The sequence below is a fragment of the Notamacropus eugenii genome, chromosome 2 (assembly GCF_028372415.1).
Source record: "Notamacropus eugenii isolate mMacEug1 chromosome 2, mMacEug1.pri_v2, whole genome shotgun sequence".
Lineage (NCBI taxonomy): Eukaryota > Metazoa > Chordata > Mammalia > Diprotodontia > Macropodidae > Notamacropus > Notamacropus eugenii.
This window is the reverse complement of record NC_092873.1, coordinates 238,567,069-238,577,659: the sequence shown is the minus strand read 5'-3', so window position 1 is coordinate 238,577,659 and position 10,591 is coordinate 238,567,069. Positions and strand designations below refer to the sequence as shown.

General features: G+C 37.8%; 1 pseudogene; it reads right to left on the bottom strand.

The window, feature by feature from the left end:
* Positions 1-9,419: 9,419 nt before the first annotated feature.
* Positions 9,420-10,009, bottom strand: LOC140523846 (ATP synthase F(0) complex subunit C2, mitochondrial pseudogene; annotated as a pseudogene).
* Between the last annotated feature and the right edge of the window lie 582 nt (positions 10,010-10,591).

Here is a 10,591-nt window from a genome sequence, read left to right as displayed (position 1 = left end):
TACTATGTGCCCAACACTGTGCTAAGTCCTTTGCAAATATCTCATTGGATCTTCACTGTAACACTGTAACACCATTTTATAGTTGAGGAAACTGAGACAAACAAGTTAAATACCTTGCCCTGAGTCACTTAGCTAGTAAGTGTCTAAGGTTAGATTTGAATTTAGGTCTTTATGACTCTAATATCAGTGCTTTATCCACTGTGCCATGTAGTATATGACTGTAATATGTAATATTACCTCAAGAAAAGATGTTATATGAAGAATTCAGAGAAATATGGAAAAACTTATATGGGCTGATGTATAGTGAAGTAAGTAGAACCAGGAAAATAGTCTACACGATGACTATAACAATGTTAATAAAAGTGGGGAGAGAAGGGAAGAGAGAGAGAGAGAGAGACAGAGAGAGAGAGAGAGACAGAGACAGAGAGAGAAAGAGAGAGAGACAGAGACAGAGAGAGAGACAGAGACAGAGAGAGAAAGAGAGACAGATACAGAGAGAGAAAGAGAGAGAGAGAAGGAAGGAAGGAAGGAAGGAAGGAAGGAAGGAAGGAAGGAAGGAAGGAAGGAAGGAAGGAAGGAAGGAAGGAAGGAAGGAAAGAAGGAAGGAAGGAAGGAAGGAAGGAAGGAAGGAAGGAAGGAAGGAAGGAAGGAAGGAAAGAAGGAAGGAAGGAAGGAAGGAAAAAAGTGGATACTGTAAAATTAAAACAACCATATTTTTCCCTGAAGTAAACAAAATAATCCTCCCTTCCTTCTATAGAATTAGGGCCCTAGTAGTGTGGAATACTTCATATGCTGTTAGACCTACTGATGAGTTGATCGGATTTACTCAAGTGCTGTTTCTCTAAGTACACGCCCCTCCATTTTTGGTTGCGTTTCTGTTCTGTTTTGTTACAAAGGCATGGTTCTCTGGGGAGAGCAGGAAGAAAATATATTTGGAAATGAAAGTGATGTTTTTTAAAGTTATTAATACAAATTGTAAACTAGTCATGCTACACTGATGGCAGGAATCCCTGAACCTCACATATGTTACACTATATGAGGAAACTAGTGCTAACAGATTAGTGACTTATTCATGATTTTATAGCTAGAATGTCTCAGAACCAGAATCTGAACCCATGTCTCATGATTCTGAGTCCAGTGTGCTTTTCATGATGCCTCATTTTGTCTTCTTGCATATTAAACCCATTGTTTGAACTTACTGTCTCTTCAATCAATAAACTTACTTCAACTGTTTGATTGATCCATGGTCTTATATAGTGCGGCTCCTTCAGTCCAGATGGCAATTCATCATGTATACTTCTCCTCTGGGTATTTTCAGAAATCCTCTGGAGGTCTTCCTTCATGTCTTTTAATATTATATGGATCTTTGGCTGCCCCTCTTTCATCCATCACTCTCCAGACATGACTGGCCTACTACCTCCTTTTCTTATCATAAATACAGTAATAGGTGACATTTATTTAAGGTTTTCAAAGCACCTTATCCATACCCATTTTTTATCCATATCTCATCTTCTCCTATAACCCTCATGTGAACTCTATAAGGTGGGTACATATATATGTATGCAAACCTATAACTTGTGCATTTAGTATATATATACCTGGATATACAATGTATCTATGAGTATATGTATATACATATTTAGATATGGATATTGATATATAGTCATAGATATACACATATACCTGATGTCTTGATATGTTTTATTCAATTTCTTTAGACAAGTCTTCCCTGGGAATATGCTACAACTAGCTAAAGACCCATCAAACATCTTTCTGTTGTCCTTTGGTTTACTTACATTTTCTGTCCTGAGATTGTGATGTTTAAATGATTCTCGACTATATAATACAATAGCACTGGGAGAATATTGGTGTTAAAAGATACTTTTGTGGTAGCAAGGTCAGCTCATTAAATATATTGCAAAATTCCCAGTATAGATTCTTCTTATCTGATTCTTGACCCAGCTCAAGGGCCTCGCATAATTCCTGTTTCAAGATATATACATTAAATGCAGACTCAATGAATGGTTAGGATGCCAGATCTGGAGGCAGAAAGACTCATCTTCTTGAGTTCCAATCTGACCTCAGTTACTTACTAGCTGTGTGGCCCTGGATAAGTCATTTAACCATGTTTGCCTTAGTTTTCTCATCGGTAAATAAGCTCAAGTAGGAAATGGCAAATTACTCCAGTACCTTTGCCAAGAAAACTCCGAAATGGAGTCACAAAGAGTTGGACAGAAATGACTGAAGAATGACCAAATCAATAAGCCACATGGTCGTATGCATATGCTATAATCAGGGAAATATGTACTCTTCAACTACTTAATTTTTATGGAATGGGTAGATTACTTCCATCTCTAGTTTGCCCCTAGATTTCCTTAGGGGTCCTTAGGGGTTGGATGAAATTAAAATAATGTTATCGGTAAATAGAAATGTCCTGCTAGCCATCACATTCATAGGTAATTCTTATTCTGTGTGAAATTTGGATAGGACATTGCCCATGATCCTGGTGAATGATTTTGATTGGCATGTGTCTCTCTATTTTATGATTCATTTGATGGCACTACTCAACAGATGAATGAATAAATTATTATCTCAGTAGTTCCATTCATGAAATTTTATAATTTTGACATGTGCATGAGAATGCTTCAAGGAGAACCTTTAAGGTTCAATTTGATTAGATTACTTAGATATTTCAATATAATCAATAAAAAGATGTAAGTATAAAGTATAAAGATAGTATAAGTTTTATTACCAGACTTCTCATTCATTTCATGATTCTGAATAGAAAATTAATTATGAAAGCCTGCTTATTCCCTGTTCATGTTTTCATCAAGGGTATTATTAATATTCATACACCTCAATTTTGTAAGTTTGTCCAAAAATGAAAAAGACCATTCATCAGTATATACTTACCCTTTTTTGGTAAGTGGTACCAGCCAAGATCTTTTTCATTCTTTAAGAAATTTTCACTCTTTGAAATATCAAAAAAAAATTGTTTCATTGTTTTCCTTTCAGTTTTATCCACACATGCTCTTAGGATCACATTAATTAGGTGGGTCTCATATCGTGCTTTTGAAATGGTCATTTCTCTTTCTTTTGATGTTTGCTACTTGGTGATATCATGCAGCCCACAGTCTTCAGTCACTTTACATACTTCAAATCAGCACTGTTCTTAGTTGTCATATGTCTTCCATTTGAAAGGAAATCAAAAGAGGCTGCATAGTGTAAGACAAAGCAGTCAGGAGACTTGAATTCAAATCTTAGCTGTGATATATTTTAGCTCTTTGGCTAAGCAAGTCACATAATCTCTCTGAGTCTCAGTTTTATCATCTGTTATAAAAGAAATAAGCTGGGAGTCAAAAATGGTATAGTTGGAGTGAGAGCTAGGAGACCCCTGGATTTGAACCCTGGATCTGAGGCTTCCCTTTCTAGATTTGTTCCTGGCCTCCAGTTTGAAAACTATGCCACCACCACTGTATCATCCTGAAAATTCTGGGCCTCCTCATCCTAGAACATCCAAACACCCCTGCATCCTTCTGAACCTAGAATATCCCTCTGTTAAAACCTGTCTCCTTCTCCAGCTGGTGATTTCTTCCTATAGTTTCCAGTTTGTGGCGGGGTATGGGCTAGTTTTCATACCACTCCTCTCCCTGACCTTCCCTTTTGTGCATTATTTTCTCCTGTTAGAATGTAAGCTCCTTGAAGGTAGGGACTGTCTTTCTTTTTGCTTTTATTTGTATCCCCACAACTTAGTACAGTATCTGGCATATCCTTCCTTCTTTCCTTCCTTCCTTCCTTCCTTCCTTCCTTCCTTCCTTCCTTCCTTCCTTCCTTCCTTCCTTCCTTCCTTCCTTCCTTCCTACTTTTTTCTCATTTAATAATAATCTGATTTCTACAAATAAGTCTTAATTCTGCATGCATGTGATCATACACATAAACATGTAGCTTTATTGATCAAGAACAAGGAACAACTTAAATTCTATATTAAAGGACAACAATATTTTACTAGAAAATCAAAGACTGGAGAGATCATTTCACTTGAAATTTTAAATATTGCACACAGAGATTGAAGTACTTCTTCTGCCTACTAGGTATGTACTTCTATAGATTTGTATTTTTTCATTGTGGCCTGAACTCACCACCACTAACATCATGCACCGTGGGCAAAGTCTCCAGGGCTCATTTCAATTCACTTAGTTTGGTTTTTCAAGAAGGCTTAGGCAACACAATTTTCTTCAAAGCAAGAATTGCCCTTGTAACAACATTAAGTTGTAATGAGTTTAATTATACTAATGCTATCCTTGTAATCCAGAAGGTGTCAACAGAAAGGTACAAATAGCTCACTTCCATTAGATGTAGAGGGAAATCATGCTTTATTTAATATATATCCCATCAGATATATAGGAAATTAAATGAGTTCCCTATTGGGAAGACACTGGGAGAAGCTTTGTATAATAAGTCAATGAAATACAATGGTATCATTATTTTCTGGACAAAGGATTAAATTTCCATCATATATAACTGATGGAAAATGTTCCCATTCAGGCCTAGATGGTAGATTTTTGGAGACAGAGAGACCTACAATCGAGTCTATTAAGAGTCACTTGCTGTGTCATTGCTATTAGTTTGCTACTTTCCAATCGCTTCTCTAGTCTACTCTCCACATTTCCAAAGTTAGCCACAGGGCACAGTGGAAAAGCATTTAACTTGTTATCACAGGACCTGTACCAGTCACAAATCTGCTATTTCTTATCTGTGTGACCTTGGGCAAATCACTTAAGTTTCTTGGCCCCTAGATTCTTCATCTGTAAAATGAGAAAGCTGGACTAGATGATCTCTTAGATAGCTTCCAGCTCTGATTCTAGTTGTGACTTCATGAGTTACTAAAATGTATACACACACACACACACACACACACACACATACACACACATATGCTTCTATTAAATTATATAGGTAGAAAATCTTACTGAAATAACTTAACTGTGACATAGAGGTGATCCTGGGTTCTTAAAGGCTATTCTGAAAGACATTAAGTTTTGTTGGTTTCTACATTGTGAGAAAGACTTCAGACGTAGTCTTAATAACAGAGAATTTCGTCTTTTCAAGAATCAGCCTAGCAAAGCATGTAAAGGCTTTTCTACAGCAGGCTGGCCATTTGGTGCTAAAGATCTTAGACACAGCAACCCAAGAAATAAAGAAAATGAAAAACAGAAAGACTCTCCCTTGTGTTCAGTTCCCTTCTGCTTGGCAAATGGCAAATGGTGATACACTTCCAGAAAGAGGTATATTCTAAGAATTACCAAGTTTTTAGACATTTTGCTATCATTTACTTAATATCACAAAACTGCACCTACTAAATCTGAACAGAAAGAAGATGATGGGTTATGTTGGTATCATTTCCAAAAAATCCCTATATTTGTTTTAACTTGTTAAAGCAAAAGTCAAATTCAACACTGAATTGGAAGACTAATTCAAACAATTAAATCAGCTCTAAATTGACTTATTTGGGCAAGACATTGACACTGGAAAATGAGAAAAGGATAAAGAACAGAAAATGACACCGGATAGCACCTTTTCCTAGAGATACTTCTAGAGATGAATTGCCAGAATAAGGAAGTCTAAAGAATAAGCACTTGATTTCCATGCCAAGTGGAGAGAGATGACACCCAGAAGTAACATGAGTTTATTATGTAACTTTTATCAGATCATAATGAAGACTATAGTGGAAGGTTATGACCTCATACATCGTCAAGGTACATGAAAGGAAAAGCAAGTTTAAAGAAAGTTACAACTAGCAAAAACTATTCCATGGGCATTTAAAGATGAAATTGGAAGAAGGATACCATGCCAATGAAAAATGTAAAATGTCCATCAAGATTCCATGATAAACAAATTTTTCTTCTCTAACAACAAAGGTACTGTCTTTGCATCCTGAAATTATCACCGAATCAGTGGGCAGTGTGAGGACACAGGATTATCACTAAATGAAACAAAGGTTAAAAAAAATCTGGACTGGACTAAATATACATAAGGGATATTTGTCCTGGAGGTGACAATGGATACCCAGAACCCAGTGACTACTACTTAAGATAACTGAAAGTGGGGAGATAATGAAAAATCACAGGCCTAATGATTGCCAAAAGAAAGAGAGGGGGAGGGGAGAGAGAGAGACAGAGACAGAGACAGAGAGACAGAGAGACAGAGAGACAGAGAGAGACAAAGAGAGACAGAGAGACAGAGACAGAGACAGAGAGAGGAGAGAAACAGAGACAGAAAGAGACAGAAACAGAGACAGAGAGAGAGTCAGAGAGAGACAGAGACAGAGACAGAGAGACAGAGACAGAGACAGAGAGAGGAGAGAAACAGAGACAGAGAGAGACAGAAACAGAGACAGAGAGAGAGTCAGAGAGAGACAGAGACAGAGACAGAGAGACAGAGACAGAGAGAGGAGAGAAACAGAGACAGAGAGAGACAGAAACAGAGACAGAGAGTCAGAGAGAGACAGAGACAGAGAGACAGAGACAGAGAGAGGAGAGAAACAGAGACAGAGAGAGACAGAAACAGAGACAGAGAGAGAGTCAGAGAGAGACAGAGACAGAGAGACAGAGGGGGGTGAGGGAGGGAAGGAAGGAGGAAGGGAGAGAGACAATTACGAAAATATCATTGATTATCTATGCATTTGCTTAGTTTATCATTGAATTAAAATTGACTTTCAATTTATTATTTATGTTATAGTTTCTTTAAAAAAAACTTTTAAGTTTCAAATTCTCTCCCTCCCTTATAGCCCCTCTCCTTACCACTGAGAAGACAATATGGTATGAATAATACAGGTGAAATAACACAAAACATACTTCCATATTAGCTATGTTACAAAAAGAATAGCAAGGAAAATAAAGTAAAAAATATATACTTCACTTTTTACTCAGGGTTCATCAGTTCTCTCTGGAGGTGGATAGCATTTTTCACTGAGCCTTTTGGAATTGTCTTAGATCATTTTATTGATCAGAGTAGTTAAGCCTTTTACGTTGTTGTTACAATATTGTACAGCATTGTTACAATATTGCTGTTATTGTCTACAGTGACCTAGTTTTGCTCACTTCATTCTGCATGAATGAATATAGGTCTTCCCAAGTTTTTCTGAAACCATCATGCTTGTCATTTTGTATAGCACAATAATACTCCGTCAAAATCAAACATCACAATTTCTTCACCATCAAATCAAAATGTTCATGAGAATGATTGATGTATGTTTGAGAAGGGAATAAGCAAGCTCCCCCAAATGATATTCTACAAAAGATCACATCTTTATAATCATACAGTTCACTGAAATATGTAGTGAATGTGAGATGCCCTTATGAAATATATGATTGTTGATGATTAAAAGAAATTTGATAGGGTAGATCAAAAATCTGCTTTAAAGACTTTCCTCCAAAAAGATGTAACTCTCATATGTTATGATCAGGTAAAATTTCTTGAAAGATATATAACAGCAGAATTATGCCTAATAACCCTTTGATCATTAATACTAAGCAGAACATAATGCAAAGAGGCAACCTTGTTGTGTATGTATACACGTATAAGGGGGTAGGGAGAATAGTCATGGAGCATAAATGATCCAAAATAAATAGAAAGAGAAGAGTGGGCTGAATTGCCTTTGGGAAGTTTTATAATGTTTTTAATGATCCAAAGCTCTTCATTGAAATAAGGGCCCATATTTTTACTTTAGTATGCTTCCCACGATGCTATAGAGCTGTAAATCATACAATGTCAGCCTCTGAAGAATTAAATGTGAGGGTCACATTTAATAAACAACGAAGAACTAACATTAAAGGGGTGGAGATCACTTGAATTAATTACCTCATTCTATTTAAAATAATGATAAAAACAACAATAGTGATAGTGGCTAGCACTGTAGCATTTTAAGTTTGCAAAGTGCTTTACAAATATTATCTCATTTGATACTCAAAATAACCCTGGGGGATTGGTGCTATTATTATCCTGGTAGTATAATTGAGGAAACTAAGGCAGAGGATAAGTAATTTGCTGGGGGTCACATGGCTGCTATCTTAAACAAGTGAAAACACTTGTAATAAATTAGCCATTCAATCAAGAGCCTTAGACTAGACATTAGATTAGACTAGTGATCTGGTTAATCAGTTTGGAAAAAAATCAGTTTGACTAATTTAGAGTGGTACTTCACAGATGTGCATTGGTTTTGGCTATGGAAATTCAGTCATACCCTGTGAGTCTTCTACAAAACTAGCAAGCTATCTTGGAGCCCAAGTATTTGAGCATTTACCAGAACTGGAAAGAGAGCAGTTCCAGCCTAGCACCATGAATGGAATCACTGGGAGAAGAACCTCTGTCTCCCTCTCCATGCCCCACATTTCCCCTTCCCACCAGAGGAAAACTTAAGACTTCTCAAAGATATCTTAGCAGCACCTATCATACAGTAATGAATGGTGGAAGTGTCTGCATTGGGAGATGAATTGTCATTTGTCATTTCTGGAATAGGATCATGGCATCAGGAAAATGATGCTGTGACTTGCAAGTGAATTAAATTTAAGTGAGAGAGGGCTGTGCAAAGTCACCAGCCTCACTCTCTCCTCTGGTGCCATCTGGGGAGAGAAAGGCAAATAAGACGTTGAAGACAGGTGCTTCAGGATTCCCAGACTCTAAGATGCCTAGCAAAATGTCATAGCATACCTACCGAATATCTTGAGGACCCTAGCGCTAAGCTCAGACCCACTTTCCTTTGCATTTGTATGTACTTACGAGGTAGTGGATGGACACTGGTTGGAAGGTAGGAGTGGGGTATGTACAAGAAGTGGTGGTGGTATACCAATTTAGTAAATATCCTCTTCTAAAGGCTAATTAAGTACTGCTGGCTAATTGACATCAACTAATTATCAATAAGGAAAACATTTGTGAGGATTTAGGAACTATAGAGTTATAAATGTATCCTCAATCCCTTTGGGTTCCCCTAAAACTTTGAATGGGGAGGGAGCAGTCACCTTCTGGGTATCCAGCTGGTCAGAATGTATGGGAGTTAGGAGAGTAACTCCAGAGCTTTTACTAGACCTAGAAGATGGTAGCCGCAGAAAGATATGAGAGCAGACAAGAAGTTGGCCCAGTCAAATAGTCAGAGTATCAGTGACGGTCCTTGTAAGTTCATAATACGTAATAAGTGCTTAAGCAATATTCATTGGATCCCACTGTACTGATTTCTATGCCTTATCAAGCTCAAGAGAAGCCCCCAGTATTCAGGTTGAACAACCTCTAGAGAACTTATAGGGGGACATAGTTGCTGATGATGCATATATTATAAGAAATTTGCTTTTCATTTTTCTATATCACAATGGGGTGAGGAGTGGGAGGGAGAAAAAATACATTTCTGTTCATTTTTTTTCCTTATTAATACAGTATTCATTTGTCTTCCCTCTGTCAAACCCTGAGCCTGTGGCTTTCCCCAGGACCACCTGGTAAAATGGAGGGGGAGGTATTCACAGGCTGCAAGAGACATGGAAGGACCAGGACGAGGAGGAATATTCAGAAACGTTGGGGGATAGAAATGGCTCCATCACATGGTGAAGAGGATGAGGAAGGCCACCATCAGGCAAAAGAGCCCCATGGCCTCAGACAGGGCAAAGCCCAGGACGGTGTAGGAAAAGAGCTGCTGCTTCAAGGAGGGCTTCCTGGAATAACCACTGATGAGACTTCCAAATACTGTCCCAATACCGGCTCCAGAGCCACCCACCCCCACAGTAGCAGTCCCGGCTCCAGTAAACTTGGCTACTGTGTTAATGTCCCTTGAGACAGCACTAGTTTGGAATCCACATCTGGGGACAAGTGAGGTCAAGGGTCCTGATGCTGCCAAAATGCTGAGGTTCTCATCTGTCCGAACCTCTGGTCGTTTTAGCACCACTGCAGATAAAAGTCTACTCAGTAGCTGAGAGCTGCTCCTCACAAGGGCAGGGGCAGAGATGAACTTGGTGCAGGTATACATTCTCAAGGGGTGAGGGTCAAAGCTGAAGAGCTGCCGGCAGAGCAGAGGAGACCTCATTTTTTTAATAAAAGGGGTGCTACAGATGTGAAATGTTGTTACACTTTCAGATGAAATCACTATATTATTAGTTTTACTTTGTTATAAGATATCTCTTAGGAAATGGAAATAATATATGTAATGTGAATATATGTAATATAAAAATAAAACATCAATAATTTTTTTTTAAAAAGATAGGTCATCAAAGGACATATTTAGAACTATGGATGAGAGCTTGAAATCCATTTAGTCCACATCTTTCTGTTTTGTAGATGCAGGAATAGAGGATTAGAAAAATAAAGTGAGTTGCCCATGGTCACAGAATTAATGAATGAATTTTTACAAGCATTTATTCAGCAATTCCTATGCACAAGGCAGTGTGCTAAACACTGAGGATACAAATACAAATGAGAAAATCAGTCTCTGCCTCAAGGAGCTTACATTCTAACTGAGGGAGACCACAGGTAAAGAACTAGAAACGGGATGGATTATATGGATGCAGTGCCATGGTTTGGAAATACCTGGGAAGTGATTTAAGGGCTGGTT